Here is a 13,353-nt window from a genome sequence, read left to right as displayed (position 1 = left end):
CTAGGCTTCCCTCTGCACCCCAGATGCGCTCCCCCATTTCTAGGTGTTTGAGAACCTGAGCTGTTCCCTGCAGCTTTCTCATACATTTCTTCTAGAGATTACTTAGGTTGTGTGATGAAGAATTCTGTTACTTGCAACCCAAAGACGTTTTAAACAATAAATTTAACTTAAACAAAATTGAAGACAGATCATTGAATGTACCCATAATTTAGGGACATTTTAGGGCATGGCCATACTATAGTTTGGACCTGGAACTGAAGTGTCCCCCCCCCCCAAATATCTGTATGTGGAAAGCTTAGACACCAGCCTGTGGCACTATTGGGAGGTAGAGGAACCTCTAAAAGATGAAACCTAGTAGAAGAAAGTGAGGTAAGTGTGTGTGTTTGGGGGAAAGGGAAGTAGGCCACTGAAGTGATGATTGGGACTCCACCCTCTCCTGCCTTCTCCTTTTCACTACCAGTTACATGATGTGAACTGCTTCCCTTGTGTGCATTCCGTGCTGCTTCGCCACACCCCAAAATCAACAGAGGGAAACCACCATGGACTGAAACCCTTGAAACTATAAGCCAAACTTTTCCTTGGTTATTAGGTAGTTAGTTTGTCAGTGCTTGTGGGGTTTTTAATGGTAACATTTGCTTATTTGCAATTTTATGCTAAACTTATTCTTGTGCCATAAGTTTTTGTTTCTTCAGTTTCTTCTGGGATACCTATTTCTTGTGTGCAACCTCCTCTTCTGGTTTAGGAACAATCTGCTCCTTTTCAGTATCATTTCAATGTGGCAAGGGGATCTCATGTGTGGGTTAATCCTACCATGGGCTTTATAAATTCAGTAGCATACCTTGGGTGCTTTGTTCACCTGGATGTGTTCTATGACCAGGGAGTCTACTTCTAAACCCTTCAGTTCAGCATTACTCTCTGAATTTTTAAGCATGTGCAGGAGAAATTCAGCACTCTTTTAAAGCCACTGACCCTGTATCAGCCCTGTTAGCATTTTCCTAGCCTCAGGTCCTCAGCTCTTTTCATTAGCCCCCAGATCCACCCATACCTAATGAGCCACTCCTACTCACTATTAAGACCTACCTACTTCTCCTTTACCCTAGAGAGAAGCTGCCAACTGGATAAGGTGCAGACGCCATGTAGCTCCCTCTCCCATGGGAGCTATGGCCCCACTAATAAGCCTCCTTATAAACCTTCTTCTCGGGGGATAAGGGAGGAGGTAACAGTACAAGAAATATACCCAAGGCCTAACATATGAAACTGTAACCTCTCTGTACAGCACTTTGACAATAAGTAAGAAAAATAAATAAATACGTTCATATAACAAAAAAATAAAAATAAACCTTCTCCTGTCTGTGATTATCTCTGCATGGTTCCATGGGATGGCTGGGACATATCCTTTCATTGATGCCGAACCCAGGATAGGTTCCCCAATGTATTTGCTCCCTTGCTTCTGTGGGGTCCAAGCTGCCCCGGGACCTATTCTGCTGTCCAAAGCCCACCCAGAGGACCATCGAGGTAACTTCTCCTGACCCAACACTCTACTTCCATCAACCACAACAATAACAGATTTGAACCTCCAACCAGGGTGAGTGATCATTTAACCAGGGGCTAGGATCTGATTTTCTGTAGGGTCACAGGGCCGAGGCTTCAGAGCCACACAGGAAAAAAGAAATCTTGGCACCAAGTGCCGAGCCCCACTCCCAGGGACTATTAGTCACAGGGCTAGGTAGGTCCAGAGAATTTGCATTATCTCTAGTTCAGTTCCACTGGTCACTCATCAAGTGGGGGACAGTCTAAAATGCTTCAGGAAAGCTGTTCAAGTTTGAGCCCAATCTTATACAAATTTGGAACTCCATGTGGCCCCTTCATGGGACCTCTGATATTTTACAGGGCTTACATAACTTCTATGAGCACTCAGGCAGATGAAATTCTCTCTCTCTCTCTTTCTGCCTTTCTCTAAACTCTGCCTGCCTGCCTGTGATACAGGATGGGCTGGTGCTAGCTTCCACAGGTACCAATATTTATTTAACATTTGCTTTGAAAGACACAATGGAAGGTTTTCTGTTCTTGTTATTGATGTTTGTTAAGCTTGGAGATTCAGTTAAATTCTGCTTATTGTTGGCTAAATCCTAAATGTTCTCTAGCATTGACCACGTGGTGGACAATAGAATTGGTTTTAGCAAGTGCCATCTTGGTTCCATCAAGATTCCAAAAACTCTTGGAGGTGGAGTCCATCTCCCCCCATCCCCCACCCCAGGTAATGGGCATGCCAAATTCCTCAAGGCATGGCAGGGATGTAGAGACTCAAGCTCCCAGTAACCTTGCACCACACAGCTGAACTCTGTAACTACTGCCTTGCAATTCAAATGCACCTTGAAAGTCAAATGCTAAAGGTGAAGGTGTCTTGCTGTGAGCCTGCTAAGGCTCTGACCAGCTTTAACACCATTACACCATGCCACGTGTCTGTGTTCTGTTTGTGCCCTGTCTCCCATCTCCTGGGTTTCCTCACTGTATAATTTGTGAAAATTTTTGTTTGCTGGAAAGGTTTTTTTCTAAATGACCACATGGTTTTAAATATGGGCAAATAATGTCATTTTGCCACTGGAATTCCAGAAAACTTACATGGCCAATTTAAAAAAAAAAAAATCTAAGCCCCAAAGCTTGTGCACAACTGTCTGTTGGTAAAATATGCAAAAAAAAAAAATGGCATCATGGTTTCAAAATTACTTGCTTTTGACTACTATTTTAACTGACTTTAAGCCTTGTGTTAAACTGATCCTTGCAGCCTATGGGTGGAGTCACAGTGAACAGCCTGGAAGTAATCCTGACTCTAATCACCAGACTCCAAGCCAAAAGAAATAGAAGAAAAAAAAACACCCAGGTTTTAAACCCAAACTGATCATGTTTGGCTGCAAGAAAATGTGCCTAAGAAAAACTCCAAAAGGTTCAAATATGCAGCACATGGTATAAGTACAATGATGTAAAACCAGTGTTATTCTTTATGTCCATCTCTGCTAAAAGTCAAGTGTACATCTGAGCCTGACAATTCTTTGGTATAGACTAAGATTTTGCTTCTCCGTTTTTATCTCCTGTGCTCTCATAAACTCTTTAAGATCAAAGGACCAGAGCCATTTTGGAACGAGTGTGCAAATGTGGCTGGTGACCTTGATTTTCCTGACCCAGGATTGATAGTTTGCTTTATAGGATGCAGGTCGACATGTGTGCTAGCTGTGTGGACTGTGGCAGCCCGTGGCTACAGGAAAGCTGCCTCCACAGTCTGCTCTCAAACTGCCTGGTTTCACTACTAGTGATTCCTATTCTCTCTCTCTTGCAGGAACTGCTCAGGGAATCTAGGAATCACTGGTGGTGTTCCTGTGAAGATTTTGACAGGCCCAGAGTGTTCCTGCCCTGGCTTTGCCTGCCCCAAGATTAGAGTTAGGTTTATAGCAGGCCTATCATGACAGAGTTGTAACCGAAGTTAAGATACATGTTGTGACTCTTACTCCAAGGTTAAAAGCATCAGAGTTGTGTTTGGTGGTCACAGGTTTGCATTGGGGTAGCATTGGTGTCTTCCCCCTCCATGTCTCAGAAACTGTCGTGGCTGCTACAGAGAGCAGACTTGGTTGGCCTTTGGTTTGTCACCCTGCTTAAACCAGAAGAGCATCAGCCTATAAAAGCCAGAGTACTCAGAGTAAGTGAACAGGGAAAACTGGGACATTTCAAATGTCTTTAACCAGTCTGTGCAGAAATTTGCAGGCAACCCAGCAGGAGGTGTGACAATCTATCCAGGGGACTCTGAGAGATGCCACTACAGCCTTGCCCAGAACCAACCCATCTCTCCTGCCTGCCTCCATCACACATGACTAACAAAGCCTACTGATTCGGGATGGAAGACACAGCTACTTGGATCCACTGAAGCTGAGACTTTTACATTGTCCTGACCCTTTGCCCTCTTGATTATTATTCATTTGTGTTCTCTTCCACCTGCCGGTAAAGTTAAATGATAGGATTTGATGGCACATGGATCTCATTCAATCTGCTGTTCTCTATAGTGTGATGACCCTTGTGAGCACCTACCTGGTGGCCTTTGCATTTTTTTAATGCTATTTTCCAGTTAAACCAGTAGGGCACCAGCCTACAAAAGCCAGAGTACTCAGAGTAAGCAACCAAGGAGATGCATTTTGGTGAATAGCAAAAAGGTGCCAAGTTTGGATTCTTGGCACAATGCTAGTGGTTAAATAGTCCAATGAACTCTAAAGTACTAATCAGTTCTTGTTTGAAGACTCCTAACACACCTATTGAGTTTTTTCATTGCAGAACTTGTAATTTTTGCATTAAGGGTCATTTGAGTTCAAAGGTCTTCATGCAGTAATTGGGACTAAAGAAAAAAAATGGCCCTTTTAAAACCAGAGTTTTTCAGATGCAAAAAGAGGCTGAGGTGAAGGTGTTAAAGCTGAGGTTAGCAAAAGGCTCTAGAAATCAAGAATGCATTTCTAGGTAAGAAATTTGGAAGTAAAAACAAGCAGCCTGAAGCAATGGGTGGCACCTAGGCTCCAGATTTCTTCAAATACCTCCAGGCTCCAGTTTTTTTTAATACAAATGAAAAAGCTAAAGTGTAAGTGTTACAGCAGAACTCTGGCAGGTATTTGTTGGTCAATTCTCAACAAGTTACAGGTAAGCTCTTCTCCTATTATTCTCCTGTTGCTTTAATAGAAAATAAAAAATGCTTTTATGGCTAAGACTCCTTGGATTGCAGTTCAAAGCCAGCCCCTGCAGAAAAAAAAAATCCCTCTAAAACTCTATCTCCCAACTAGCCAGCAAAAAGCCAGACTGGAAGCTTGACTCAAGAGACTAATATCATAGTAACCAGCCAAATGCTGGAAGCGGCACCATGGCTCAAGTGGTAGAGCACTAGCCTCGAGCAGAAGTGCTCAAGGACAGTGCCCAGGCCTTGAGTACAAACCCCGTGAATGCCAACTGGGACAAGCTATCCAAGCAATGAGCACCTAGACCTTCAGGACTAGGTCAATCCTGACAACGAGGAACCATGGAGAGGAGTAAGAGATGAAGTCTCAATTTAAATGGAGTCAATTTAAACTTGCCCTTTCAAAATTAATCAGAGCCAGGATATCAAGGGGAATAGTTGTTTACCCACCTAATGTCCATACCTGTACATTTTCCATCTGGACAGAAACTTGCATTCTTGCCTTTGTTACTTCCTATTTGTATATATATTAGCCTCTGACTGGTTACTCCCAGCCAGTCCACTATCCCTAAACACTCCCTTCCTGTCCCCAGTCCTGTTACTCCTCCTTCCTTGTAATGGGCCACAATTGGGTTTATGTTCCAAATGGAACTTTTCTGGCTTGTAGCCAGGGTGTGTTCTCCCATGTCGTTCATGTTAACTGGTCCTGTGAGCTTGTCAGCTCTTTGCCTGACCTTTTCAAAAGTCTCTTAGCAGGATAACATTCCTCACCCAGGATGCCACCTGGGAACTTGCAGTTCAAGGCCATCCTGTTACTACAGGCAACTGGAGGCTTCACTTACACTGCTCTGCCCAGCGCAGATCTGGATCCTGAAGACCCCAGTCCCAGTGACTCCTTGATGTGCCCAAGCTGCAGGAGGTCACCAGAGGAGACCATGACACCCATTGGCCCTGATAACCATTCTCATGGAAACGATGAGGACTTTTACCAACCAAACTGTCAAATATTTCTTGGATAGTACCAGTCCAAATGACCAATCAGGGACCCCTGACTACTTCTCCCCTTTACAGCAGGAAGTAGCTCCAGAAGAAACAACCTCCGCCCATACTCCCAGCCTGGTACCCCTCCTCAGTTATTAATAAACAACAAATGGGGGAATGTCAGCATTTCGCCAGCCTCAGGTCCTCAGCTCCTCCCACTAGACCCCAGATCCACCCATACCTAATGAGCCACTCCTACTCACTATTAAGACCTACCTACTTCCGCTTTGAGAGAGAGAGAGAGAAGCTGCCACCTGGATAAGGTGCAGACACTATGTAGCTCCCTCTCCCATGGGAGCTATGGCCCCACTAATAAACCTCCTTATAAACCATCTTCTCCTGTCTATGATTATCTTCCCATGGTCCCCTGGGATGGCCAGGACATATCATTTCAAGCCCCACTGTTTGGCCTGGGCACACCTGCCCACTCCACCATTGTAACACTGGAAGGGCGCACATTGCTTCTTTAAAGTGACACCTTTCAGATATTTGGTAGCTTTTCGGATATGCATACCCTTGATGGTCTGGGTTGTTTCTCTGGCATTCTTAAAGTGAACACAAAGATTCAAACCTCTTGACTTGCATGATTTTGTGAGTTTTCTGGGTCTAGAGAGTAGCAAACCATTTTCACAGGTTACCTCAGGCCACTTACAGGAAGAGAGTACTAATGTTTTAATTCAGGGCTTCATGTTCACTTGGCAAGTACTCTACCACTTGAACCATGCCACCAGACATCCTACTTTGAAGTTTTTGTCTCAGATATTTCCCGTGCAGTGACTAATGCAGTCAGTACAAGGGCAAGAGGAAAAGGAAGCAATAGAAGACAGAGCTGAACTGAAGAAATAAGAAGTCTCCTCACCCCCACAGGTTGCAGTGGGTCTCAAAGATGGCTATGCATCAAAATCACATAGAGAGGAACAGCCATGGTAGAGCATCCTTGTTAGAATGGTGAAGACAGGAGTATTGCTGTCCAATACTAGCCTCCCTACCCCACCCCCCACTGCTTTGCTGGCACAAGCAGGAGATCCTACTTGAAAAAAAACCTAAACCAAACTAGGGCTAGGGGCATGGTTCAAGTGGTAGAGCACCAGTCTTATTAGCATGAAGAACTGAATTCAAACTCCTGTTACCACAAAAAGAAAATGACCTAGGGAAGCCTCAAAGCCAGTGCCTGCCTTCCCCACCCCATGCCAAATCAAGCTGAGCTTCTGCATTCAGTTGTCTGGGATGAGAGTGATGTGTATCTAGGACAGCAGAGATGGGGCTAATTGAATTGGAAAGAAGAGTGGACCGCAAATAAAAGAGCCTTCAGGAAAAGCCAATGCTGAAGGTTCACAAAGAGGGAACTGGAAAAAGAGAGGCACAGCAGGCTGGATGCTAGAGACTGGCATTTCAGAAATGAATCTGCCCCGAGTAAGTAAGTTAGTCACATGGGTAGAGGACAAAAGTGTCAGAAAGGAAAATCAGGAAGCAGGAGGTCTGGATGAATCCACTACAAAAACCAGAAAACAAAAACTGCAAGACAGCAGGTGTTACAACCAAGTAGAGTGTGCAAATTAGGAGCCAAGGGTGGCCTGGCCTCAGCAGAAAACAACCAGGAAATCGAAATTTAGAGCCAGACATACAGACCACAGGAGCCACTCTTCTGATACACCTGCACATCCCATAAAGCTATGTCCTAAGGCATGCCCTAAAGGAAAGCATTAGAATAGAGGCTAGGAACACAGGCTAGGGGTCTGAATTTGAATCTGTATGGGGCTTCCAGCACTCCCCACTGTGTGGCCTTGGGCAAGTTACTTTACCTCTCCAAGCCTTCCTTTCCACATATGGAAAACCCAAGTGCTTTATAATGGATGAAAAGTAAATAAAGTGAAAGTAAGTGTTCCAAATCATGATATCTATTATTCATTGAGAAAGGCTTTAAAGGGCAGAGTAGAGATGTGTTGGTGGGTGAATTGGATGAGTTAGTGGAGGGCTAAACAAGATTGAGCATCCAAGAAAGGAGATAGTGAGAGAGGCTCCTGGGACGTGACCAAGGACAGGACAGGGTGAGTGGCATGGGGAATGTGGGTGGACTCCGTTCTGTTTTCCTCATGTTATTTTTCCCATTTCTACTGTAACATACGATGGCAAACTTCGTGATTTAAAACAACCCAGGTTTATTATCTGATATTTCTGTAGGTCAGAAATCCAATATGAGTCTTGCTGAGGCTAAAATCAAGATGTTCAGAGTGCTGTGTTCCTTTCTGGCAGCACTGGAGAAGAATCCTTACCTTTCTCTTGTCTGCATGGCCTAGCCCCCTCTCTCCATTTCCAAGACCAGCAGCATTGCCTCTCTCTAATTTTTCTTCCTTCATCAAGTACCTTGGGCTTTGTGAAAGCCAGGCACCAGCGCTCATGCCTGTAATCCTAGCTACTCAGGAGGCTAAGACTTGAGGATCATGGCTTGAAGCCAGCCCAGGCAGAAAAATCCCCATGATACTGTTATCTCCAATTAACCACTCAAAAACTGGAAGTGATACTGTGGCTCAAGTGGTAGAGCATTAGCCTTGAACAGAAAGAGGCTCAGAGATATCACCCTGGCCCTGAGTTCAAGCCCCACAACCACTAACAACAGCAACATCAAACAGAAGAAGCCTTGTGAAATGGTTCTAGCAGAATTGGTTATGCGCGTGCCAAAAACTGAAGCTAGATTAAAGACCTCAATGTAAGATAAGATTCCCTGAAAATATTACAGAAAGGCATAGGGGAAACACTAAGGCTCCTAGGCATGGGTCAAGACTTCCCAAGTAAAGATACAGAATTAGAACAAATCAAAGAAAAGCTGGATAAATGGGATTGCATCAAACTGAAGAGTTTCTGTATGGCAAAGGACAAGCTAACAAAATAAATAGAATGCCCACAGAATAGTAGAAGATCTTTATTAACTATGCATCAGACAAGGGCCTCATATCTAAAATATACATAGAGCTAAAAAAAAGTTTAACTCCTCAAAATCAAATCCTCAAAGAAACAACAACCCAATTAATTAATTGGCTGAAGACTTAAAGAGATACTTCTCAGAAAAAGGAAGAGTGACCAATAGACACATGAAGAAATGTTCAACATCTCTCTGACCATAAAAGAAATACAAATCAAAACAACATTGAGATTCCACCTCATCCCAGATAGAATGGCCATTATCAAGAAAACTAACAATAATAGATGCTGACAAGGATGTGGCCAAAAGGGAATGCTACTACATTGTTGGTGGGAATGTAAGCTTGTTTAAGCACTCTGGAAAGCAGTATGGCGGTTCCTCAAAAGAGTAAACATAGAGCTCACCTATGACCCAGCAATTCCATTCCTGGGCATGTATCTAATTGACCACAAACCAGGCCATCCATGCTAAAGCTACCATCACAACCATGTTCATTGCAGTATTATTTACTACAGCCAAGATATGGAATCAACCCAGATGCCACTTAGTGGATGAATGGATCAAGAAAATGTGGTATATATACACAATGGAATTCTATGCTTCCATCAGAAAGAATGATATTGCCCTATTCATAAGAAAGAAAAGACTTGGGAAAAAAATTAGATTAAGCGAACTAAGCCAGACCCAAAGAAACATAGGTCGCAAGATTTCCCTCATTAGAATGTGCCTATAAATCTACAAGTAAACATAATGAATAGTAAAAGACCAAAAAAAAATCACACTTGGACATGAAAATTAAACAGAACTCAACATTCACACAGTGAGACCAAAGGAAGATATTCTTAGGAAAAGATCACAGAGGCTCAATAGTTAGTACATATAATCATACAAAATGCTGTTTATTGAAATGAACTCCAAGAAATGGAAACAAGAGGTTTTTTGTTATTTTACTTTTTCATGTTGGTATTTTTCCTTTTGTCACTGTTTTTGATTTCTGTAGTTTTTGTGGGGGAGGGGGAGGGAGAGCACAGAAATGGTGGGACAAAGGGTGAACAAATGTAGCAGTGATACTAGACAGTATGTTGAAAATGAACTACACAACTTGTAGGGGTAAAGGGGTTGGTAGGGGAAAAACTGGGAAAGACTGAGGGAAGAGGTGACACTGTTCAAAAAGAAATGTACTCATTATCTGACTTATGTAAATGTAAATCCTCTGTACATTACCTTTACAATAAAAAAATAAAATTTAAAAAAGAAGCCTTGTGACTCCATTAGGGCCACTTCTAAATGATTCAGGCTTTCACTTAATGTCATCATCCAAGTTTCTTTTGCCATGTAAGCTCTGATGGAGGACAGTACTCAGAAGTATAAGAGGTGATTAATCTACCTGCTACTTGTTTGGACAAAGAGCCTAGCTATAGCTCTGCCTGTCTGTAGAACCTTATTCCTGCCGCAGTAGCAGACGCAGCAGCACCGCAAGCAGCAAGAAATAGTTGGAAATTCACTCAGGATTCCAGGTGAAATCGAGGCAAGCGTTGTTTGGATGCATGTGCACTGTTCTGCCCAGGCAGAGGGCAGCAGGTCAGGAAAAAGGGATGCAGATTCAGCCTTGGTGTTCACCTCAGGGCTCAGCTTAAAGCAGCTGGTCATGGTGGGTGTGATGTGTGCAGGCTGAGAGGTGATTGCAAAACTGGCCAGTGTTGATATGATGCTGAAGGTGAGCATAGATTTGCCCTTCACATTGTTTGTACCTCCTCCTCAGCAAGTACCTTCTGCTGCCCAGTGATGCAAGCTTTGGAAAGAGAATATTTCTTCTATAAAGCTCACTTTCCCTCTCCACTTCATCACCCTGCTCCCACCATAGGCCCATCAACATCTCTTTAGGAGCTGTTTGGAAAAGATCTGATTGTTCAAAATGGGGTGGTATACAAATGTATACAAATGTATTAACTGAAATACAGAGATTTAAGGGAGATCCCAAGTAGTATAATTCCTTCAAATGGCAAAATCAAAGTTTGGCAAAATAAAACCTCAGGAATCAGGTACTCCGAAGGGGTGAGATGAGGTCAAGGAGAAAGGGGGTAGATAAATGAAGAGAAGAGGGGGAAATGCAGTCAAGAATCCAATGTATATCCTACAAAACTAAGAAGAGTCAGCGAAGGGGTAAGGAGGGAAGGGATGGGTGAGAATGTTGAAAGGAGTGGCATTGACCAAGACATATTGTATTCATAAACTACTTTGTTAAGTGGCAACTTGTTTGTATATTTACTGAAAGATAATAATTTAAAAATATTCTGAAAAATAGGATGAGATAAATGATGATTAGGGATAATATATTCTTTATCCCAGGAGTATCTTTATTCTACTAGGAAAATTAGATCTTAACCCAATGAAACAACTGCTAATGACAGGTTTTTTTTCATAGTTATGTACAAGCTAGGAGAGGGTCAGTAGGCATGTTTCATATCAAAGCACAAGGATAAACACCTACAACAATTATGAACAACCAAGAGTACACCCAGCCAGGTGCTGGTGGCTCACACCTGTAAATCCTAGCTATTCAGGAGTCTGAGATCACAAGGATCACAGTTCAGAGTCAGCCCCAGCAGAAAAGCATGTGAGACTCCATCTCCAGCAAAACGCAAGACTGGAGTTTAGCTTAAATGGTAGAGCCCAGCTGTGAGCAAGCAAGTCAGGCAAGCACAAGGTCCTGAGTTCAAGCCTTGGTACTAGCGTGTGCATGCACACACACACACACACACACACACACACACACACGGAACAGAAGCAGTCCCAAAATAAATAAGACACTGCACCTCTATGCCTGCCACTAACAATGTCTTTGAAGCTGTGAATTCCAGCTGTTTCTCCCTCAGCAGGTATTGCCTTGCTATTGAGCTTCACACCAGAATATGCTCACTTCCGCATCTCAGGTTGCTGATTTAGGAAACTACTTGGGCCAACTTCCTGTCAGATCTCACCAGTGACACCTGCAGCAAAAAAAAAAAAAAACTCAGTCATGAGCATTGTTTTAAACCAGAACTGACAACCTACCTAAACAGGTACAGAGGAAAGAGAAAGCAGTGGGTATTGGCAGTTGATTGGAAGGCTTAATAGCTACTCTCCATATTTAACTTTTTTGATTCTGCAATCCTTGAAACATTAATAATCTATTTGATGACATGTAAGTTCTCCATCCCCCAGCTCTAAGAATCTCAATGCTTAAAAAAAAAAAAAAAAGGTCTTTCAGGGAGCTGGCAAACCAATTTTTGTTCTTTGCTTTATGACTTTCCATTTCTGCCTCTGTCAGGCACAGTGAAAAGTTTTCCATTGCACAGATGAGTTTCCTCTCATTGATTGGAACCTTTTATCTGAGCATCAGACATAATCACTCTCCAGCACAGTGCTGGACTTGCTGACAGCCAAGAAGTATTCTGATGGTCAGCAAACCCCGTCAAATCTACCCCTGATTCTCTCCACTATTGCTCTGATGAGAAAGAAGTTTCCAGATTCCGGATGACCTCTTTGCAATGCAAGTCTGAGCACCTCCAGCCTTTTCCTGAGGAGCCATCCCATCTGAAGCTTTCACTAAGATATGCCACAAAGGAGCTGTGGCTCACTGAACCATCCTTGAGATAGTTCCTCGGAGGCTTGCTGGAAACAAATGAGGTGAAAGTAAGCAGTAGGGAATTAAATGACTAACTCTGTTTGTAGTGTCCCCAATATTTAAGAATAGCCCTGGTTCTAATCACTGATGGAGGGGAATGCCCATCGTCGAATGAGTCCATGTGCCCAATTTACACCCCTCACAACATAGCAAGTCACAATTATCTGGTGACTGATTCTTACCTATGCAATCAAAATGAAAACAAAATATTCTCACCAAAGGAAATAAAAAATGAGAAACAATGAACCAAAAAAAAAAAAAACAACTTGAAAGGCACCTACAAAATAAATGAAACAAGGCAAGAATTTTTCCCATAGGGATGTTCCTAAGGGGAATTGAAAATACATGCCACCAGGAGAAGGATGTTCATAGCAGAATTTCATCTAATAACCAAAAAGGAGAAATAATCTAATTTCCATTCTCTGATGAAACAGAAATGAGGTATATCCGTACAGTGGTACATTATTCAGCCAGGAAAAAAAATGAAGAAGCATTGATACATCTAATCTATCTATCTATCCATCTATCTATCAATCTATCTATCAGTCATCTATCTATGTCTATATATCCATCTACCTATATGTCTGTCCATCTGTCTACCAAGGCAAAGATAAACAGAAGGAGAGACAGCCACATATCCTTCTTAAATAGCTTAAAAATTTGTTCTAGTAAGACACATTGGGGTATTACAAATGAACATCAGTAACATGATAGTATCTATAGATATTTTGGGTTTTCCTAACCTGTAAGTAATAGTATCTCTTTTGGATTTCCTACAGTCATAAGCGAAACTACAGTGGACCTGTTCTTATCACAGAGGGGACAGGACATAATTGACAGCCATCTCTTACCTGACCATTGGATTGGTAGAATAAGGGAGGAATGTGCCAAAGATGATAACATCAAAGCACAGACTTGAGACTCACATTGGAGATGGATAAAATTAGGCTCTGAGATGTGAATTAGATCAGCCAAGGTAGTAAGTTGTAATGGAAGAGCTGGGACATGAATTCTGGAAAA

General features: G+C 42.6%; 1 pseudogene; it reads right to left on the bottom strand.

Annotated features, from left to right (window-relative positions):
• Positions 1–659: 659 nt before the first annotated feature.
• On the bottom strand, positions 660–6,346 carry LOC125364040 (annotated as a pseudogene).
• Positions 6,347–13,353: the final 7,007 nt, after the last annotated feature.

This window comes from Perognathus longimembris, chromosome 15 (assembly GCF_023159225.1).
Source record: "Perognathus longimembris pacificus isolate PPM17 chromosome 15, ASM2315922v1, whole genome shotgun sequence".
NCBI classification, from domain to species: domain Eukaryota; kingdom Metazoa; phylum Chordata; class Mammalia; order Rodentia; family Heteromyidae; genus Perognathus; species Perognathus longimembris.
Note: the sequence above shows the minus strand (reverse complement) of the source record. Positions and strands in the feature narration are given on the sequence as shown.